The sequence below is a fragment of the Rhamphochromis sp. 'chilingali' genome, assembly GCF_963969265.1.
Source record: "Rhamphochromis sp. 'chilingali' genome assembly, chromosome: 1".
NCBI classification, from domain to species: domain Eukaryota; kingdom Metazoa; phylum Chordata; class Actinopteri; order Cichliformes; family Cichlidae; genus Rhamphochromis; species Rhamphochromis sp. 'chilingali'.
Window position 1 is genome coordinate 1,309,842 of NC_137929.1, and position 23,375 is coordinate 1,333,216.

The window sequence follows — 23,375 nt, forward strand, 5'->3', positions numbered from 1 at the left end:
CTCATTTTATTGGAACGATCCACAGTTGCATCCATTCACGGATGACATCTGACATCATTTGACATCTGGTCTGAACACGTTTGTACACAAGATGCCTCAGTTCTGGATGTTCCCACAGACTCCTCTGTGCACCTAAAGAAAAGGTCAAGGGTCAGCAGCACATGTAGTTGGGACAATTCTTCAGTCGCACAAACTACACAATCATTTTCCTCCAATGACGACTTTTCACTTGCAGAAATGGTCCTGTGTGATTTCCAGGCTGTGATATAAAAACTAGTTCCTAATGGCAGCGACTCACTCAGTAAACATGTGTTTCCTTCACCAACCTCACACACAGATCCAATAAGATCAGGAAGTGGGCAGTATAGTACAATATGTGTTATTCTGTGCTGCACTGCCCAAACTAAAGATCTGCTGAAGTGTTGGAAATGATCCAGATGTTTATTTTGGACGATACAGCAGAAGATCAGACATGAAAGTGGAGATAACACAGAAGACCTGCAGCAAAGGTCAGAGGTCAGACTGGGCCCTGGATTCAACAATGAGCCAATGATCATCAAGCAGTGACTAAAGCAGAGCCCTGACCTTCTGACATTCATCACACAGTCAGAACAAATGTCTGCTGATGACTTCATCTCATGAAACGACTGATAGATGTCAGTTCATTGATCAGCTGAGCTGCTGATCTTCATCGTCACAGAAACATTCAGCTTGTTTCAATCAGTAAATAACTCCCACTACTCCCAGTTTGAACTGTTCCCACTCAAAATGCTGTGAGAACAATGATCATTGTAGAACTTCACAAACATCACGTGTTGTTTTCCACATGTAAGATCAGCAAACACACAGAAACTTCCTGTTGCCACACACGGCCTCTAAAATCTCTTCCACGCTTTCTGTCTGAAGTCCACTCTCTGTGTCGGATCCACAGGAAACAACAAGATCTTATTAACATGGTTTTCAATGTGTCTCCTTCCAAAAAGTCCAACCAATGAACAAATGTGTGTATTTGTGGAGGCCGAACAAAAGCATGACACATTTCTCTGTTTCTATAAACTGGAGTCAAACACAAACATGAAGAGTTTCACTGACAGACTCCAAAATGCCCCCACAGTGGATCAAAGGGAAATCCTACAGTGTGGCCAGAGACTCTTAATGGCTCCAACATCAACACATCCACAATGTTGGATCCAGTTCTGCCTCACAGAGTTACTAAGACACACCCTCTGCAGCATCACAACAGCTCCACCTGCTTCACCTGCCTCCTCAGCATCTGTACACCTGAAGAGAAAAGAAAGGCTCCAACAGCTCAAATCTACAAAGGATTCATGAAGTTTCATCCAACAATAACATGTTTGCCTTCCACAGTGTGCTGTTAGACACCACTGTACCTCTGCCATTTCAAAAAGAGCAGCTTGGGAACATTTTGGCTCCAAACACTTTGTGTTTAAGTTCTTTGTTTTCTTTGTGAAGCCGACAACATCTGGAGCTTTGTGACTCATAGAAACATCATTTTGTTCTTTCGATGACAGCAGATTGGGACTGAATAATCAATCACTATCAAACCAATAAAGACAAACATGCTGATTTTACAGGAACTTTGTTGGAGAAGCTGCAAAGACATGAAACTGGTGGAGATCCCAAACCAGTTGATAGTGCTGGTTATTCCAAATAAAGCTGTTTCCCTTTGAGATGAAATGACTTTGTGTCCTGATATATAATAAAGATGTTGTTGTTTTTGAGCCCCTGTATTAAAAGTAGTTTAAAGTCAGCTTGAGTTTGATGTCTTTATGTCAAAGCTGCTCATGATGTTGAGCTGCTGATGGAATAAAAACAATATAAAAGCATGTAGTCCAGACTTAAATGTAGCCTGTTGTTAGCTGAGGTCCACACACAGTGTTTGACAGTGTAAAGTGTGTGAAAGGGCTGCTGGTGGAGCTCACTAGGATGAGCAGGTGACCACGAGGTGGAGAGCAGCTGGCCTGGCTTTGACCCGGGCCACGCCCCCTTTCTCTCTGCTTTGCTGTCACTTATCTTCACTGCTCTGTCCAATAAAGCTGAAAAAGGCCCCGAATCAAAGAAATCTGCTGCAGCCTCTGAAATGTCTTCTGTTTCCTTCCCGACGGCTTTTTCACCGTCAGCCCATCAGACAGTCCAGCAGCATTTATGATGATGTCATGATGTTGAAGAGGCTGCTACGGTGGCCTCCCATGACCCCCAGCCTCATCACAGCTGAGATGCAGACATTTGAAAACATTCAGCAGACAACTGAATAACAGTCCAACACAACAGTCTGTGTGCAGACACACACTGACCTTTCATATAGTCAAACACAGCTGGTTGAGTCATTTCTCTGTGAGTCTAAAGTGAATCTAGTATTTGAAAGTCCACTTCCTGTATTTGTTGTTGAAGACTTCTTCAGCTTCTTCTCAAGGACATCAGCTGCTTGTTTGGCAGCAGAGGCAGTTAAGAAGCTTCCTGAAAAACACTGAACAGTGAGTTCACTGTGGCATATGACAGATTCAGCTTTCTGTGTGCAAATGTGTCTGTGTCGACCTTTCAAATGCTGTTGAATCCAAAACATCAGCGGCTCCTCGGCTGCTCACTTCATGCACTTCTGTCTGTGTGACAGTCCAATGACATCACAGCTGTTTCCAGCCCCAGTGTCTCAGGACTGGACACCTTTAAACATGTCGAGGATCAAACAGCGTCCAGCTAAACACACATGAAACTATCAGAGCTGACAATCATTCCAATAACATCTAATGGTTCATGTATGTAGACACAGGACTACAAGGAAATGGCTCTCAGCATCTGGCTGTGGGAACACATGAGTCCCTGTTTGTGTTCAGATTGTGTGCATGTTTTAGACGTGTGTCACATGTAGAAACACAACAATCCCACAATGACACACAGATGTGTTTGACACAGCTGTGCAGCTGTAAGTTGTTTCTAATGATCCATTGAAGCTCTTCTAACATTCTGGAGACGATCAGTACATGAATCTGTTCAACACGACAACAATTTGACTTCAGTGTGAACGTTTGCATTAAATAACCTTCTTCATCCAGCTGACAGCATCTTCATCCTATGATGTGAACAGTTCCTCCTGTTGATGACAAACCTCTGACAGGATCTGCTTGAGGAGCTTTTTCATGTGCAGCTCTCTGAGCTCAGGGCTGAGCTGCTGTTTCATCTTTAAGAGCTGCTGCCTCCTCGCCGGACTTGTTCTCCTCTTCTTCTCCTAATGACACCATTTCTGCTTCATATTAAATTCAATAAAGATGCTGACATGTATCTGTAGCAACAACATCATTGAATCTAGAACAACTGGAGCCAAACCAGTGGCTCTGCTGGGATCACTGGTGAGCCAACACTTCCTTGTTGATGCAGATTTCAGGGCTTCCTTTTGCTCCTCCGTTATAACTGTTCTCTCTTCTCAACACATGATGACACAAAGGAATCAGCAGTGACAAAGATGATGCTGAAGAGAAGCACACACTTCACACATATAACAGACCAGTGCAGTTACACACACCTCTGCTCGACATCAGGCCTCAAACAAAGACACAAAACACTAACTTGACTCTAAACAGAAGAAACGAGCAGCTGTTTCTGTTCTGTGCTTATTTATATTTGACACACATGCTTCTCTTTGTGCAAACACACATCGCACTATAAGGGTAACCTCGCACACAATGATTGGACAGCACAGTGATGATGCTGGGAGATCCTATACGCAGCAACACAGAAACACTGAGAACTTTAAACAATGATGGAAAGTGTTATAAATGACTTGTTGGCCTCTGATCTGTCACAAACAGCTGAAACGTGTCTCTCATGAGTCACATGAAGGTTTTTGACAGAAAGGACAAAAAGCAGCTGCAGTCAGTTTGTGTCATTTTTAGATTTATTCATCTGGGAGAAAAATCTGAGGGACATTAAAATGTGTTTTCAACAGAGACAAGAACATGAATATAACAGAACAGGTAAATGAACATGTTTCAAGTAAACAGCTGGACTGATCAGGTCCAAACACAGAGTGATAAACTTGTCAAACAGCTGTCATATCTTTATATAGAAGCTCTTTATAAATGCTGCTCACTGCAGTCTGTTTACTAATAATGTCAAAGTGTTAGAAACACAGAAACATCAGAATGGTCTTTGTTCACAGAAAGCTGTCTGGGATCCTTTGTTGTTCTTTTGATGCAGAGTTACATTATAAATATAAAGAGTTATTTCAGAGTCTCATCAGTTTTCCTGCATGTCTTTATTTAACACATCAGCAGGGCTGAAGCTCTCATGTTAAACACACACTGATCTATGGACACGTTCATGTGTTTCTAACAGAACCAGGCTGTTATCAGCCTGCACTAACATTATGTCACACACACTGAATGTAACAGTGACAGTTTACATCATCACACAATCAGCTGTGATTGTTTCACTGTCATCAAACGAGTCAACAGGAAGTAGAATCAATAGAAACCAATCATTTCCTGACAGCATGTCTGATGGAAATAAGTGCAGATTATGTATGAAGTCTAACTGCACACAGTAACTGTGTTACAATAAGGACTTAACAGCGCCCTCTGCTGGAGTGTTTCAGTACTGCGTTAACTAGAATACACCACCTCCTCCTCACACCACCTGCTACAGCTCTACTCTTCTATGACTACAGTCATCCACAGCACTGATGTGAGGTCACATGGTTCATATGTAAGGAGCACAGCTGACCTCAGGTCAGTTTAATGACTGTGAGCAGCAGCTGTGTTATTGTCACTGTGACAGGGAGACACTCTCAGACACAGCGCTCATGTCAGCTTGTTCTCATGCAGGAGGATCAGGAGCTCCATGTTTGTCTTTCTGTTTGAATCATGATGTGTTTGTGCCATCAGAGTCTGTCATGAGTACTCAGGGTTTCACAGCAGCTCTTCTGGATGCTGACGAGGACTCCAACCTCATGTTTCACCTCTCTGAGCTTCTGATGTCTGTGAACACTCGTGTTTCTTCTCTGGGCTCATCTGGACAAAAACACCTTTCTGTGTTTGGCTGCAGCCTCATTCTGACTGACAGGAAGTGTGTTATCCATGAGCTGCACTTCTGTGAGGAAGTTTCCTGCTGTGTTTCCTGTCTGTGGACAAACACGAGTGTTCCAGCTGAGGACTTGGTTCCTTCCACCTGTCCATACAGGACATCACGCTGTCTGCAGCTCTGTAAATGCAGCTCCAGGTCCTTCCACGTGCTGCTCTGTATTTGTGCAGTTTGTAGTGTGTCCTGGGAAACGTAGCACACATGGTGTTCTTCTGCTGTTTCCTCCTTTCACTGAGTGTGAAACACTGACGCTGTGCTGTTGTTCACAGAGGGGAGCTGATTCTAGCTGCAGCTGGACTCTGTCATCTAACTGAATGTGTTGGTGCTGATCACGGGGCTCTGAGGGGGGAGCAGCAGGAGGACTCTGGATGCTGACGTCAGTGTATCTGTGGAAGCTCCCACAGCGTGTCTGTCATTCAATATTGTGCTGTATATTGTATCTATGCAAAGATGAACAGACTGTGTGTTCACTGGTCTCTGTGCTGCAGCTCTGATGTCATCATCACTCCCTCCTCCACCCTCAGCAGTCCCAGCATGCTGCTGTGGTGCACCCCACCCTCACTCTACACCTGAGCCACAGACCACACCCTCCACCTCAATATACACCACAGTTTTCTCTGCTGTGGAAATGAGATCAGGAGGAAATCATCATTATTATTATTTAATAAACGCTCACATTAATGTGGGCTTATTTGTTTCATATTAGAAACATTAGTTGAGTGTTTTTAGTATAAAATGGTCAAAGTCCCTCTTTTTGCTCCTCCCCTCACCTGTGGATGGACGCTGCTGTTACCGTGGTGACAGCTTGGATGTGTTTCAGTCCTGCCTGGTTATCACTGCAGGAATCTGTCACATTTATTACAGGTAATAACTCTGATTTTTCTGTGTATTATGAACCAAATGTATCCTGATACACACAGAGATGGATGAGCAGAGGTTTTTTTTGCAGTTTATGTAGTTACTATGGACTTAATGCATACATATTATTAAAATTAGGGCTATAACAGTTGTATTGATGTATAGCAACTTGAAATGCTCCCACAAATGGCTCCACAGCATGTAAAAATATAACAAAAGCTCTGGCGGACTTGGTTCTGTGGTCAGTCTTAAAGGGTGAAGTTAAACTCTGTAATCTTCACTGTGTCACAGAGTTCAGTGAGTCCCGTTATTCACAGTATCAATCAGATCATCAGAGAACAGCTGATCAGCAATCAGTGGTGCCAACAGCGCCTCCTGTGGTGAGAGGATGCAATAATGCAATGTAGCATTTTTCCACTCAACACTTGCAGTCATGGAAACTGTCTGTTGGATCTGTGTGACGTTGCTTTCTTGGTTAGAGTTCCTCACAAATGTCCAGATGATTCTTCTAATGAGGCGTCGACCATGTTTGCAGCTCTTTGGAAGAAAACGTCGCCCTTTGCCATCCTTACTTTTCTTTGACTTCTTCAAATGCAGCTGAACTCCAGCTGGTATTTTCTTGGACTTTGCAGCTGTTTCTGGTCATCAGTTCATTCCTGCAAACCTCTGAAGCTGAACAACAATGATGCTGCATTGCTGGCTGATCCCAAAAGGTTGATTCTGTTCATCTGGACGTTTTCAGAAACGTTTGCTCACTGATCAGGTGACTTCTTCAGTCTCAGCTGACTGCAGCTTTACAAGCTTACAAACAGCACATTTGCACAATGACTGAAAGCAGCAGCACCTGATATATATGATACTAATATAATACATATACATATATAATCCATACTAATGATGAAGGAACTGAGCTCACAGTCCATTGTTCATTCAGTGAACTACTCAGTTTATTTTGGGCCTCAGAAATGCTCACTCTGTTTGTACATCACTGTCAGCAATAGACTCATTCTGCTGTGTGGACAGGAACACATGTGACATCACTTCCTGTTTGTTTGTGACTGAAGAGGAAGAAGTTTACAAGGAATCATTTAGAAGAGTTTCAAACATCAACTGATTGAATCCATGAATCTGAAAACGTGTTTGTGAGTGAAAGAGACAGACATGTACAGACTGAACTATCTGTTCAACAGTCAGAGTGTTTCTGTAACAGGAGACACTCTTTACACTCCACTCAGCACAGGGACACTGAGGCACCAGGAAACAAGAACCAAAACCCAGGATAAAGAGTTTGAGTGGATGTGGTGTTGAAGGTGTGGAGGTGGATCAGAGTGTCAGAGGAGACTCTGTAGAAGGACAGAGTGCCAGCAGGACAGTCCACATACACTGCTGCTCTGTTAGAGACAGAGGAGGAGGAGGAGGAGATGGATGTGTGTCTGCTATTGTGCCTGACAGAACGAGGACCATGATCAGAGCAGTACAGACTCCAGGACTGATCATTGTATCCAAACCAACAGTCATAACTGCCTCCTTTCCTTCTGATGCTTCTGTAACTCACTGATATAGAAACGCTTCCTCTCCACTCGACCTCCCAGTAACAGCGACCAGTCAGACCATTTCTACACAGCAGCTGATAATAATCAAATCTGTCTGGATGATCAGGATATGACTGAACCTCCTTCACACGTGTCACCTTCCTGTTGTTGTCAGACAGTTGGAGCTTTGTGTTCACTGTGTTTGTGTCGATTGTGAGTTGACAGGAATCTGATGGAGAGAACAAACACAATCCAGCTGCAGTTATTGATCCATCATCTGTTCATTGATTGACACTTTGATGATGACTCCTGACATGATGAAGATGGTTGAATGTGTGCTGCTTTGTTTTCATGAATCCCATTAAAAACACACTTACACTTCCTCAGACCTGGTCTCAACCATCGGACTCCAGCAGGCTCCACCCTGAAAGGAGGAGGGGGGTCAGAGCAGCACAGTCAGCATGCACACATGGACATTACATGGCTCTCACACACACACTGTTACACACTGAGCTCAAAGCTCGGCTCCACTGTTTTATTCAAAGAAATCTACATTTATTTATCAGCACATTTAAAAACAGCTTGAGCCAAAGTGCTGCACAGAGTAGAGAGAAAATAGGAAACATACACAGTAATGACTATAAAGACTGGTCAGGATTGAAAGTGTGGAGCAGGGAAATTATTTTACTGCTATTGTTAAATAATTATCATCATTACCATTGCATTAAGAATAATATAATCTGCAGCATGGATATTGCATTCAGAGGTTTAAACAGTGTGTCTGTCAGAAAAGGCTAAAAGTCACAGGCTGACAGGAAATAGGCTTGCAGAGAGTTTGCAGAAGTGAAAGCAGTCTTAGGTTATTCTGAGCAGCGGGTTGGACGAGGCTATTTGAATTACTAGGTTATTCAAGTTGATCATTGCTCTAACAATGTAACAGATAGCTTTAAGAAGGCCTTAAGATGCTTATGCACACAGTTATTATGTTTAGTAGAGGTTCTTGATTAAAACATTTATTTAGTAGATGATATATCCATAGTTTCGGTTCGATTATTACATATACGAGAGTGGCTTCTGTCTCTCTGTCTGGTGAAAGGTCAGAAGTGCGAGAGGTGACATAGAGGCTGAGTGAGGTCAACACACACACACACACACTTTTAGTTAGATTTATTTAGAGGAGAGAGGTTAGTCATGTCTGGCTGTAACTGCAAAATTGTCTCGGTAAAAGAGGAACTGAAAGGTAGAAAGGAAGTGCCGGCCATGAAAATAGAAGATGATGTTCTTTCGAACTGTGTTAAAAGTCATTGTGGTGTTGATCTGATCTATGTATAAAATGTATCTGTGACGCATGAAGGGGCGTCATTAATCAAACCCTGATGTTATAAAATAATTGTTTGTGCTTTTAGTAAGTCGAAGATCAATTGCTGTCTGCGTACAGAGTTGGCTTCCCACACGTGTGTATTCATTAAAATCATTGTTTGACCAAGATCTTCTGGACCATGGTTGTTTGTACTCTCCTTCCTCAATTTTTGAACCTTAACAAAAGCTACAGAGTACAAATGTGTTTCCAACCGGCTTTTAAAAATGTCCAGTGTTGGTGACGACCTGATGTGAAGGGCGACTGTTCCAGAGTTTGGCTGCAGCCATCGATAAAGCTCACCTCTGTTTTTACGTCTAGTTCTGGTCAGAAGCTGCTTATCTGCAGACCTGAGGGCTCCACTTGGATTCTTTTGTTAAAGAGAGATAAGATGGAGCCAATCCATTCACAGATTTAAAGACAACCAGATCTGGAAGTGGATTCTACCACGTACTGGTAACCAGTGGAAAAAGCTGCTGATGGGTCGTCTAGCACAGACCCACCGCTGGAACCAGACAATTGATGAGGGAGAGAACTGTGACAGCGCCGTTCCTTCACTTGACCTCAGTCGCTCTCGTCTGCTCCCTCGTAACACTGCTCTTTATTGAGCTTACATGAATATGCACAAGTTCATTATGACGTCTTACACAGGTATGAACAAAGAGTACCAGTCTGTGCATAGTGTAGGTATGTGTGTGTGTGTGTGTGTGTGTGTGTGTGTGTGTCTGTGTCTGTGTGTGTCTGTGTCTGTGTGTGTGTGTGTGTGTGTGTGTGTGTGTTCCAGATGTGACCCTGTGACCCCAAAGCTGGTGCTAAGAGTCCAGCGGTCCCCCTAACAAAGGGCTCTTATACTTAACCAGACACAGAGTAGGTGTCCTCCTACACCAGGGGTCTCAAACTCGTGGTCCGTGGGCAAATTGCGGCCCGCAGGACGATAGTTTTTGGCCCCACCTTAACATGAAAATGTAATGTTAGTTTGATAATGTATGACACTTTACAGTGTTGTGGGCGGAGCTGAATTAACCCACCAATCAGGGTGGGATATGGATCTCAGGGGACACCAGCCGGGCTTGATGCAAGCAGGGAAACATTTCTCAATGAGTCAAAGTTCCAGCAGCGTTGCCCTGGAGTGTTTCTTTCTTTCCTGTGCCTGGCTGGCTTCCTCCTTTCTATTGGGCAAACGCCGACATTCGCCCCAGCGCGCTGCGTTCACAACACTTCAAAAAAAGTTGTTTTTTTAAGTTGCTGCCCAGCGGGACATTATACGTATATAGATTTATACACACGTCAGTGGGATTTAAAGTTATTTTTCCACAGAGAGAGATCTCATATTAACTCTCACAGTGATGCGTAGGCGGCGGGATAAAAGAAAAGTCATGAACTCAATGCAGCCCAATTTAGTCTGCAGTCACATAGCGACACCTGTTCATCGGCAACAACAGTCCCCGGTAACCCGGACTAATTATAGGGTCGCACCGTAATTTGTGGCTCCATGTTTTTATTTGCATCACTGCGTTTGCATTGCAGCAAACATGAACATTACATATATTTCAATATAATGTAAAAGCAGTCAAAACAACTAACATCAGAAACAGCTGATGTTATTTGTTATATGTCACGGTGTCATTTCCGCTTCTTTCTCCTGTAACAACAGCCCGGCGCCGTGAGCAGTCGCCTTTTTTGCGCTCGCTATCCCTGCACTTTCTACCATCTGCAAACGCCACGGTGTTCGTGTCGTCATGAAAGACATGAACATCGAGCGTAAAAACAAAGGAGACTGCTACCGGCTTTTTATCTGCCGATCGCCGTGCTACGGTTGCAAGAAAAAGAAGCAGAAATGACGTTCTCTACGCGTTGAGACGTTCCCCGTCCGTCGGCTAAACGCTTGATTGAAACTTCAATGCGACAGTGACACCAAGTAGAATTATAAATGTCACATAGCCCCAAACATGTCTTTTTCAAAGCCTGCGGTGAAGAGAAAGGTTGGTGATGAGCACCGACAATTTCAGGAAAAGTGGGAAATGCAATATTTCTTTGTTGAGCACAGGGACACCCCGACCTGTCTTATTTGCACAGAGAAAGTTGCGCTGCACAAGGAATACAATTTGAAACGTCATTACACAACTAGACATGCTGAGCTGGATGCAAAATACCAGGGAGACGAGAGAGCGAACCGGGTTGCCAGTCTTAAAACAGATCTACTGAGGCAGCAAGATTTCTCCAAGAAAGCAACCAAAGAGAATAATGCAGCAGTCGGAGCCACGTGGTTAGTGAGATGATTGCTAAAGCAGGGAAGCCATTCACAGAAGGTGCATTTGTCTAAAAGTGCATATTGCAGGCTGCAAATATAGTCTGTCCGGGAAAGAAAGGTCAGTTTAGCAACATCAGCCTTTCTGCCAACACCGCAGCAGATCGCATTTCTGACCTGTCAAGTGACATTTATGACCAACTGTGTGAGAAAGCCAAATGTTTCAGTGTATACTCAGTCGCTCTTGATGAGACCACAGACATCACCGACACTGCCCAGCTCCCAATGTATGTCCGTGGTGTTGATGACAGTTTTGAAGTGATGGAGGAGCTGCTCACAGTAATTCCAATGCATGGCCAGACCACCGCTCAGCAGATATTTACAAGCTGTGTGATGCCATTGAGAATGTTGGTTTGCCATGGAAGAGGTTTGTTGGAATAACAACAGATGGAGCGCCATCAATGACAGGGAGGGAAAATGGACTGGTGGCACAAAACAAACTGGAAGAGGAAGGCGTGGAGGAGGCCATTGCTCTGCACTGCATCATCCATCAGCAGGTCCTTTGCAGCAAATGCCTGAAGTTTGACAATGTGATGTCTATTGTTGTGAAATGCATCAACCAAATCAGATCCAGGGGCTTAAAGCACCGAAGGTTCTGAGCTTTTTTAGAGGAAATGGAGTCAGAATATGGGGATGTGCTCGACTTCACTGAGGTACGTTGGCTCAGCAGGGGAAATGTATTAAAGAGACTTTTTGAGTTGAGAGCAGAAGTGAAGCCTTCATGGAGAAGGATGGAGTTAGTGTTCCTGTGCTAACTGATCCCAAATGGCTCATGGACTCAGCTTTTCTTGTTGATATGACACATGAGCTTAATGTACTGAACAAGACGTTACAAGGCCAGGGGCAACTTGTCAGTGCTGCCTATGACAACGTGAGAGCATTCTCCACAAAACTGGCGCTCTGGAAAGCTCAGCTCTCTCAGACAAACCTTTGCCATTTCCCAGCATGCAAGGCACTCGTGGATGCAGGCACACCATTCAGTGCTGACGAGTATGTTGATGTCATTTTGAGGCTACAGGAGGAATTTGATCACAGATTTGCTGACTTCAAGACACACAGAGCCACCTTTCACATTTTTGCGGACCCCTTCTCCTTTGATGTGCAAGATGCCCCTTCTGTGCTTCAAATGGAGCTCATTGAGCTGCAGTGCAACTCTGAACTCAAAGCAAAGTTCAGGGAGGTGAGTGGAAAAGCAGACAAGCTTGGACAATTTTTGAGAGACTTGAGCCCTAGTTTCCCTCGGCTTTCCCGAATGTTCAAGCGGACCATGTGCCTTTTTGGTAGCACATACTTGTGCCAAAAGCTCTTCTCCACTTTGAACTTCAATAAGTCCAAGTACAGGTCCAGACTTACGGATGATCATCTTCAAGACATACTGAGGGTCGCAACTGCTTCCTCCTTCAGGCCAAATCTGGCTCGGCTATGCGAGAGGAAACGCTGCCAGGTCTCTAGCAGCAAGGAGTAGGCAAGAGAAGCCATGTTCAGAAGAACAGTTCATTTTCTACAGTGTTCCATTCATGTTCAGAAGAAGGTTATAGAACTGTTAATACAGACATTTCAATCTAAACACAGCAGATATAGAAGACTGAAAGATACACACAAGTTCACTGACTAAAAATATCTTATTATTATTTTATTTATGTATTACAGATTGATTTATTTTCTTATTAATTCTTAATTTGTTTATTTATTTTTCATATTTTGTGTTAAAAAATAAAAATAAAGAGATTTGAGAAGATTGGAATTTTTTAACCATGCCTTTCTTGTGGAAAACCTAATGCGGCCCAGCCTCACCCAGACTCTGCCTGCAGCGGCCCCCAGCTAAATTGAGTTTGAGACCCCTGTCCTACACCATAAATCAGTAAGAGAGGGTACGACCTCTCTCATGGCCCCAAGTGGTGTGTGCATGCCAGAGCACTCTGGAAGGTACACAGAGTCTTTACAGACTACTACGGATCAAACCTCTATCATCATGCAATCGATTATACAACTCTAAGCATATATGAGTAAATATTTCTAAGCATAAATGACAATCAACAATATAAACCTTACAGCTGGTTTTAATAACAGAATTCATTTGTTTCTCAAATGAGAAAGAGCTATCGAGAAACACTCCTAAATCTTTAGTTCTGAACTTTTCCAGTGGGCCAAGGTCAACATTATTAGATAATGCTAATTCTTTTCCCTTACATTATAACAATGTGAGGAGTTAATGCTAAGTATACTGCCATTAGCGGCTAATCCTAATTAGGGGTGAATAATTATTAGTAGCTAATGCTAATATCGTTTTCTCTTCCCTTTTAACAATGTGAACAACTAGTGCTAGGTAGGCTGATGCTAGCAGCCAATGCTAATTTGACGTGAATTAGCATTATATTAGTGAGGAGTTAATGCTAAGTAGGCTGCCATTAGTGGCTAATGCTAATTTTAGATGAAAAAGCATTAGCAGCTAATGCTCATATTGTTTTCCTTTGCTTTGTAAGAACGACAGCAGCTAATGATACGAAGTCTACCATTATTAACAATTGTTAATTTGATGTAAATTAGCATTATCTGATAATGGTAACCCTTTTCCCCTGCATTATAACTATGTCAGGAGTTAATGCTAACTAGGCTTCCATTAGGGGCTAACTCTAATTAGGTGAATAATTATTAGCAGCTAATGCTAATATTGTTTTCCCTTCCCTTTTAACAATGTGAGCAGCTAATTCTAATTTGATGTGAATTAGCATTATATTAGTGAGCAGTTAATGCTAAGTAGGCTGCCATTATTAACTAATGCTACTTTGACGTGAATTAGCATTATGTGCTAATACTAATACTGTTTTCCCTTACTTTTGAACAATGTGAGCGGCTAATTCTAAGTACGCTCTTGTAAATAGCTAATTCTAATTTAGTGTGAATTAGCATTATTCAATAATGCTAACACTGTTTTCTCTTACTTATTAAAAATGATAGTAGCTAATACTAATACTCTTTTCCGTTGGGTAACAACGATGTGAGGAGTTAATGCTAAGTAGGCTGCTTTTAGAGGCTTATTCTAATTAGGGCTGAATAATTATTAGTAGCTAATGCTAATACCGTTTTCTCTTTCCTTATAACAATATGAGCAGCTAATGCTAATTTGATGTGAATTAACATTATATTAGTGAGGAGTTAATGCTAAGTAGGCTACCATTAGCAGCTAAAGCTAATTTGAGGTGAATAAGCATTAGTAGCTAACGCTAATACCCTTTTCCCTTGTGTTATAATGATGTGAGACGTTAATGCTAAATAGGCTTCCATGAGTGACTCCTTTCCCTTGCATTATAAAGATGTGAACAGTTTATGCTAAGTAAGCTGCCATTAGCAGCTAATGCTAATACTGTTTTCCCTTTCTTTATACAACTTGAGCAGCTATTGCTAAGTAGGCCACTTTTCTCTGCTAAGGATTTCTGTGACCATGATGGAAACTCTGATAAGCTAATGCTACTAAGCTAATGCTGTTTATGGGCCCTGTTAGAATCAATATTTCATTCTCATTCTGTTGTTTGAGAACAATAACAGAAAAATGTGCACTTGAGAACAAATTTATTGTGACTTCAGCTGTGAATGTACAGTTTGTCATTATTTAAGCTTCCATTTCCAAATGTTAGCTGACACTTTATTAGGTACACTGGTATCTATCTCAGGTACACCTGTGACCTAAATGTTCCTGCAACCAGACTCCTTGGAGACCCCTACATAAATATCCATGAACTATCCAGCTAGACTAGTGTGTCTGTCCCTGAAAATATTCCTGCATGTGTGATTGTTCATGTGTCATCTGCAGGAAACAAACAGGAAGTGAGTGAAAGACACAGGAAATGTTTCCAGCTCTTCCTCCTCTATCAGATTTTCTCTCCATACCTGAGAGTGTCCAGTCTCCAGCCTGGATCCTTCAGTCCAGCCGACAGGAGCTTCATTCCTGAGTCACCTGGATGATTGTAGCTCAGGTCCAGCTCTCTCAGATGGGAGGGGTTGGAGCTCAGAGCTGAGGCCAGAGAAGTACAGCGTTCCTCTGTGATCAGACATCCTGACAGACTGCAAACACACAAAACAACAATCTATCTGTCAACAGTTGTTTTCTCTTTGTCACAATAACATCTATCCATTTACATCCATTCAATGTAACTTTATTTATAAGTGACAATACCCAACAGACAACAACAGTCATCTGAAGCTGTTTAACAGTGTAAGGTGACCGCCTCCACTGTGAGCAGCACTTGGTGATGGTGGGAAGAAGAACTCCCTTTGACACAAAGATCCTCCCAGTGAAAACAGGCTCCAGGAGGAGCATCTACCATGACTGGTTGCAGGGTGAGGGGAAAGAGAAGAGATGAGCTCAGAGAGACAAGAACAAAACAGAGAGACAAAAGTTAAGGACATGCAGTAGTGACATATAAAAGCATCAGGAGTGAAAAGTGGGGAGAAGAAAGCAGAGCATCATGGGAAGTCCACCAACAGCCTGAGCCTATAGCAGCATAACTAAGGGATGGTTCAGGGTCACCTGATCCAGCTCGAACTATAAGCTTTATTAAAAAGGAAAGTTTGAAGCTGATCTTCAAAGTAGAGAGGGCGTCTGTCTCCTGAACTCAAACTGGGAGCTGCTGCCACACCCAGTCCAACATAGCCAGGCTTTCTTTGCTGCTTTGACAAAACCTCAAATCCCAGTCAGAGATGATGAGCATCATCACAGTGATGATCATTTCTCTGTAACCCAGGCTTTCTGCTTCAGGATCTGTGCACGCTCACAGAACAAGGAGACCTTTAAACATCATTTCACTAACTGGATGGACTGAGCTCAGCCTACAGATGAACTGGTGCCAGAGATCATAAAGAACATTAAACAGTCAAATTCAACACTTTTAATGGAAATATGAGATTAATGCTGCAGACAATCATGAACCTGCTGAATTCATGAACATCAAGAATGCAGCGAGTGGTAAAATAAAGATTTGACCTCAGTGTGCTCAGTGTTCCTGTCTATTCCTAACATATTCCTAACATGATAGCTGCACTTTAGAGCTCTAAAACTGGAACTGACACATGTTTAAACTCTACATGTTACTCAGTACATTCAGTTCTGACACTCGCCCACAGTCCAACAAAGGAAACATGGAGATCACATCAGTTTGTCATCAAAGTCTAATTATTAGGGCAACTTAACCTGTTATTATCTCGTTAACTCATTAACTGATTAACGTCAGCAATTATTTTAATCACAGTTTTTAAAATCATGATTATTGTGAAAGTGCTCACTGGCTCTGAATATAACAGCCATGGGTCACAGGAGGGATGTTGATCAGTGCTGGCTTGAAATGGGCGTCATTATGCGTCTCAGCCAAAGGGAGCATTGAGGGTGGGCCTAATACTACTGCAGCGCTCACATGACCCAGGACAGAAAGAAAGGGGCAGGGACAGAAACATGGAGACAGGTACAGATCTTTGACATGTTCATTTTAAACTGTTCCAGGAGGCAGTGTTGATACAACTAAAGTTATCTGTTGTTGAAGAAGTCGGTCTGAGGAACGTTCTTAGGATCAACAAATGACGGCATGTATGAGCCTCAAGACGCAGCATCACAAGAAGAACACATGAGCTGTAGAAAAAGGAGAGACTACGAAAGCCACGGCGTTACAACGTGAACATGCTTGATCAGAGTGTGATTGTGAACAGGAGGAAGACTCAGCTGAGAACAGTGTGGTGGATACAGAGCAGAGCCCACCATCAGTACAGAGGCCTGTCCATTAGAGTGCTGCTCCAACATGCAGCACATGTACTTGGCCACAGCTGCAACATCTGTACCTGTGAAAGCTTCTTCTCTGTTGCTGCTCATATTGTGCAGAAGAAGAGAGTTTCTTTAACATCAGAAAATGTCAATGAGCTTGTGAGTCTTAGCAGCTGGCTCGGTGCAGAGGAGGAAGAACATGTCAGTCAGAGGAAGATAAATGCAGTTCATGTTGTCAACTCAACCTGGACTGTTGAAAGAGTTTTTCTTTGTCTGGTTTCTGACTGAGATTCTCCAAAGGAAATCCAGCACAAACACACACTTCACACACTCAAAGTCCTGCACAGTAAATGAGCTGATGAGCGTTTGTGCTGCTGCCTGATAACAGAACAATAGTTCTGCTGCTTCCTGTTCTGCAAACACACATTTATAAATGTTCACTTGCTGTTGATCAAAGGTATGTTGGTGGCTCTGGACGCTGAGGGAACTTTGTAAAAAACTAGATCAAATGTTAACGTCCTGGCAGAGGCAAAGAACTTTGATTTGATATTTGATTAGATTCATGTTTCAGCTCAGACTGACAGAAATATTTGAACTGCTGCTGTGTTAAAGGGAACACTGCTGTTAGAAAGCACCTGATCTGTTTCTGCACACTGAATGTTGCACTTCTCATACTGCAGTACTATTAAAATAAGTACACAATACACTACTTTTGAACTCATGATTGAATGTTGCTGTAACAAAGCCATTAATGTGATTCAAAGTGTTCATGGTTTCCCAGCACAACAAATGATTGCACAAGTGTGACTGATCCACTTTCTAATGTGTGTGTAGCCCACACTGTGTGTCACTGTGTCACAGGTGAGTCTGTGTGTCCAGGTTCTATGAGGACAACAGGATATAGTGACTGAGTCCAGCAGCTTAAAGTCTGACTCCATCCTCCATTTAAATAACTCACAGCAACAACTGAATAGCTTTGCCTTTGTGTAGCTGACACTTCATTTTAATGTCCTTCTATTCTGGTTCATCTGGTCTCAGTTTCTATAAGCACACAGGTTTCATCAGGACTCTATGACCTCAGTAATCTTTGCTGGGCCTTAATGCTCTGAACAAAGCTGCACATCACAAGACTAAATAGAAATGAATCAGTCTTTCATTCTCACTGCTGTTTGACTTCAGCTCTCAATGTCCCACCATAACCCATGGAAAGAATTACTGTCCATCCAGGCTGCTGAACATGAAGCTGAAGAAGGTGGAGTATTGTGAGGGCTGATGGAGATGATGATGAGGAATCCAGGAGCAGTGGGTGGATGGCAGCATCAGCATGAAGGATCAGTGTGAGAACACATCATCATCCACAAAGGAAACTAGTCTGAGTGTCTGACGCTCTTGTTAGAAAGACGCAGTCCCAGCAGTTAGCTTGTCTGCTAGTTAGCTGAGAGCTAGCTCACTTGTACATTGAATACCAAACTGTGTAAACCAGGGGTGTCAAACATATGGCCCGTGGGCCAAATCCAGCCCATGAGATAATTTCATATGTCAAATATTGATGAATTTTCAGGCTTGCTGATAATCAATGTGAGCACGGCTGAGGTTTTATTCTGATGAGCAAACCATGTGGCCAATCACTTTCAGAGACAGACTGGGATCATACCATTATGTGAAAGAGGACATGTCCCATAGACAGCAAGGGTAGTGGTAGAGACCAGTACACAGAGAAATGGGAGCTGTACTGAAATGCAAGCATGTCAGGAAAGAGTGAAAAGGCAAAATGAGCAGCATCTGGCTGCATTTCAGTGATATTGGAGACCACAAAGCTGAGTGCAACATTTATACAGGAGATATACAGGAGACGCTGAGAGTAGAACTGATAAAATTAGGAGCTGGCTAAAGTGAGACCCATTTTTATTTCCACCCATTTTCCATTGTGGAGGACAAAAGGTTTCAAACTGGTCCAGGTCTTAAACCTCACGTGTTCTTCCTAATAGCAGTAAATGGATAGAAATAAGGCTTTTATGAAAACACTGAATACAACTTGCTGCCTTTAAAAAGACTAAATGTACAGTTCAGTATTGAATACTACATAAAATAAACTATATATAAAGTGTGTCTGAATGGCAGAGATGCAGAAATATGTGCATGTAGCACAGAGCCACGGCTCAGTGTCTGAATGAGTCTCACAGACCTGAATGTGCTGTTGAAGCCATTTATAATTATAACGTAATTCTTTACTCGTTTGATCTGCTCCTTACCACAAGCCACCAGACGTAGAAGGTTTTGGACTTTTAATTATATTTTCTGAAGTTTTACAACTTTTCTTACTGTTAAAAACCTCGTTATGGCCATTCATGCTGTACAAAGTAATTAGACATGTGTGGTATCTACAGAAACGTCAGGATCTCAGCTAAAAGTTCACAAAACCATCTCAACAACCACCAAACAGCTGAAACAGCAGGTGAACAGATTACACAAAAAAGATGTAAACACAAATCCCCCTGATCATCTGTTTTTTAAACATGAAGCGTCGTTTTGGACGTTCATTTACTGCTGGTTCAGTGAATTTTGGTTGGACAGTGATGAAACCTGCAGCCTCAGAATCTGTGAGAAGTCTGCTTTCAGCATAAGAGTACGTTGCCCTTCAAAACACCTCCACTTCTCCTCTTATTAGAGGACTGCCTTATTATTAATCTGCTAATTCTGTCAGTTGATGAAAGAAAAATGCTTGATCTCACCTGAGAGTTTCCAGTGTACAGTGTGGACTCTTCAGTCCTTCAGACAGAAGCTTCACGCCTGAATCCTTCAGGTTAATGTTACTCAGGTCCAGCTGTCTCAGATTAGAGGTCTGAGACCTGAGACCTGAGGCCAGAGCTTCACAGCTTCTCTCTGACAGGTCACAGTGACTCAGTCTGAAAAATAACAGATAAACAATTACAAAAATAAAACACTTATGTTGAAGCGTAATGAGATACTATTATTTTTAGCAATATTTCATCTTGTTTTGTCAGGAAACTGAGCACTGATGCAGAGCAACATGTGGAGAGAATCAGAGGAGAAGAAGTGAAGAGAGAACAGCAGTAAAACAACACTGAATTGTTCAGTGTGCTTTTGATATCAACAGAATGTGTCAAATTTCTTTATTTTGTATTTGTTTTAGTAGAATTGATGATTATCACTTAGATAACAACCACAGGCCAGGTCTAAATTGCACTTTGGTGACAGTTACACCCAGAAATATTTCAGAAACGTGGACAATTTGTGCTCCATTGTATTCAGTATTGAACAAACTGAGTACCGATGACCACTTAATATTTTTGATATTTTATTTGAGTTGTTCCACCTGATCTGTGTTAACTAGAATAAACATTTAAAAGCTAAAGCTATGATCACATATGTACTTACAGAGCTTTGTTGGAGGCTTTGACCACTGGCAGCAGCCTCAGAAGAGCCTCCTCTGAAGCAGAGTATTTCTGCAGGTCAAACACATCCAGATCTTCTTCTGATGACAGTAAGATGAAGACCAGAGCTGACCACTGAGCAGGAGACAGTTCATCTGTGGAGAGACTTCCTGATCTCAGGGACTGTTGGATCTCCTCCACTAGAGAACGATCATTCAGTTCATTCAGACAGTGGAACAGATTGATGCTTTTCTCTGCAGACAGATTCTTACTGAGCTTCTTCTTGATGTACTGAACTGTTTTCTTATTGGTCAGTGAGCTGCTTCCTGTCTGTGTCAGCAGACCTCGTAGGAGAGTCTGATTAGTCTGCAGTGAAAGACCCAGGAGGAAGCGGAGGAACAAGTCCAGGTGTCCATTTGGACTCTGCAAGGCCTTGTTCACAGCACTCTGGTGGAGAGACTCTTTTTTTCTAAAAAAAACTAGACGGCTTGGAGGTTGTTTGTTGTTGTTCCAGCAGATTGAGTCCAGAGTTGATGAAGGTCAGATGGACATGAAGAGCAGCCAGAAACTCCTGAACACTCAGATGGATGAAGCAGAACACCTTGTCCTGGTACAGTCCTCTCTCCTCTTTAAAGATCTGTGTGAACACTCCTGAGTACACTGAGGCTGCTCTGATATCGATGCCACACTCTGTCAGGTCTGATTCATAGAAGATCAGGTTTCCTTTCTGCAGCTGATCAAAAGCCAGTTTTCCCAGAGACTCCATCATCTTCCTGCTCTCTGGACTCCAGTGTGGATCTGTCTCAGCTCCTCCATCATACTTGACCTTCTTCACTTTGGCCTGAACCACCAGGAAGTGGATGTACATCTCAGTCAGGGTCTTGGGCAGCTCTCCTCCCTCTCTGGTTTCCAGCACATCCTCCAGAACTGTAGCAGTGATCCAGCAGAAGACTGGGATGTGACACATGATGTGGAGGCTTCGTGATGTCTTGATGTGGGAGATGATCCTGCTGGCCTGCTCCTCATCTCTGAATCTCTTCCTGAAGTACTCCTCCTTCTGTGGGTCAGTGAACCCTCTGACCTCTGTCACCATGCCAACACAGTCAGGAGGGATCTGATTGGCTGCTGCAGGTCGTGTGGTTATCCAGAGGCGAGCAGAGGGAAGCAGTTTCCCCCTGATGAGGTTTATCAGCAGCACATCCACTGAGGTGGACTTTCTAGGGTCAGTTAGGATTGTAGTTTTGTGGAAGTCCAGAGGAAGTCGACACTCATCCAGACCATCAAAGATGAACACAACCTGGAAGTCTTCAAAGCTGCAGATTCCTGCTTCTTTGGTTTCAGTAAAGAAGTGATGAACAAGTCCCACCAAGCTGAACTTTTCCTCTTTCAGCACATTCAGCTCTCTGAAAGTGAATGGAAATATGAACTGGATGTCCTGGTTGGCTTTGTCTTCAGCCCAGTCCAGGCTGTATTTCTGTGTTAAGACTGTTTTCCCAATGCCAGCCACTCCCTTTGTCAGCACTGTTCTGATTGGTTCATCTCTGCCAGGTGAGGCTTTAAAGATGTCTTCTTGTCTGATGGTTGTTTCTGGTCTGTCTGGTTTCCTGGATGCTGTTTCAATCTGTCTGACCTCATGTTCATCATTGACCTCTGCAGTCCCTCCCTCTGTGATGTAGAGCTCTGTGTAGATCTGATTCAGGAGGGTTGGGTTTCCTGCTTTAGCGATGCCCTCAAACACACACTGGAACTTCTTCTTCAGGGTGGATTTAAGGTTACGATGACAAACTGGAGCTTGAAGCTCTGAATGAGAAGAAAAATAAACACTCAATTCCAAAAAGAACTAATCTTTAAAACATGTTGCTCCATCTTCCATCTCTGGAAAATGTTCATTTATCCAGCAGCTTAAATCTTTAGATAAATCCTCTTACGTCTCTGCAGACGGTCAGCCAGCTCCTCCTGCTTCATTCTCCTCAGGAAGTCCACTGTGATCTTCACAAATGCCTTTCTGCTGCTGCTCCTCTGACTCTCTAAGCATTCTGGGTAACCTGGACTCAGAACCTTCTGGATCTTCTTCAGCTCGTTCTTCACAAAAGTGATGATGTTGTCCTCCAGCAGCTGGAACAGAATATTTATGAATGAGCCAATCAGACTGAAATCATGGAGCCAAACATCAGATCCATGTTGGACACACTGACGATCCACTGGTCTACAAAGAGCAGCATGGAGATGACTGTGAACAGAACAGATGTAACAGTAGTTGTTGTACATGTACAGACCATAAATATGGAGTCCAGCTGTGTTTGATGCTGCTGGGCAGACTGACCACTGGGAACCTCTGAGCTCTGCTGCTCCACTCTGTGGAGGAACCATGAAGGATTAGATCAACACAGGATAAAGATCCAGGAGTTTCTGCTCAAATAACTTCATCTGAATCAAGTCTGTCAAGTTTTAAACTCTCAGATTGTGAACATATCAGTAATTTTCAGTCTGTTTTCATGGACGTCCTTTCAGTGGTGATGTCAGGGATGATTTTGAAGAAGCTCATCAAACTGAACCATCAGCAGATCACTGCTCCAAAACCAGAACATGATCCGAGTCTCCCTCCACCACCAGAACACCAGCTTTACTAACGTGGTAGATCAGTGTAGTACAGATCAATAACTGATGAGTCATTTGATCAAAATCACTGAGTGCTTCACGTCTGACCCTCTGATGCTTCTGTGGACATTTTGCATATTTAATGAATGTCTGACAGTTTTACATTCATTCTATGAACACAGTGGAAATGTTGTGTTATAGTCTCCATGTTGTTTCCAGCATCATAAATTCTTCAGTTCAGAAAATTAGATTCTTTCTTCACAGCTGAAAAACAACAACATTTATTCTCTATTGAAATCTGCATCGTCCACTCCAAAGGTCACAATCTGAAGGTAACATCTGGTTTTGTTCCCTGTGGTTAACTCTGAGCATCAGTATGGTGGGATTTATCCACTACATCCACACCACTGTGGTTCAGTGTTGTCCTGATGGAGTAACAGCAGCCAGTATGATCCAGGCTTTAGCTGCTGGGTCTCTGTGTGAC

The 23,375-nt window shown here is 42.8% G+C and overlaps 1 pseudogene across 1 annotated transcript; it reads right to left on the reverse strand.

Annotated features, from left to right (window-relative positions):
- Window positions 1-6,026: 6,026 nt before the first annotated feature.
- Window positions 6,027-22,624, reverse strand: LOC308397243 (protein NLRC3-like; annotated as a pseudogene). Its single transcript, XR_013974773.1, has 6 exons — window positions 22,222-22,624; window positions 20,298-22,093; window positions 19,631-19,804; window positions 15,038-15,211; window positions 7,862-7,908; window positions 6,027-7,713 (listed from the first exon to the last, which is right to left on the reverse strand). The product of XR_013974773.1 is annotated as a protein NLRC3-like (transcript).
- Between the last annotated feature and the right edge of the window lie 751 nt (window positions 22,625-23,375).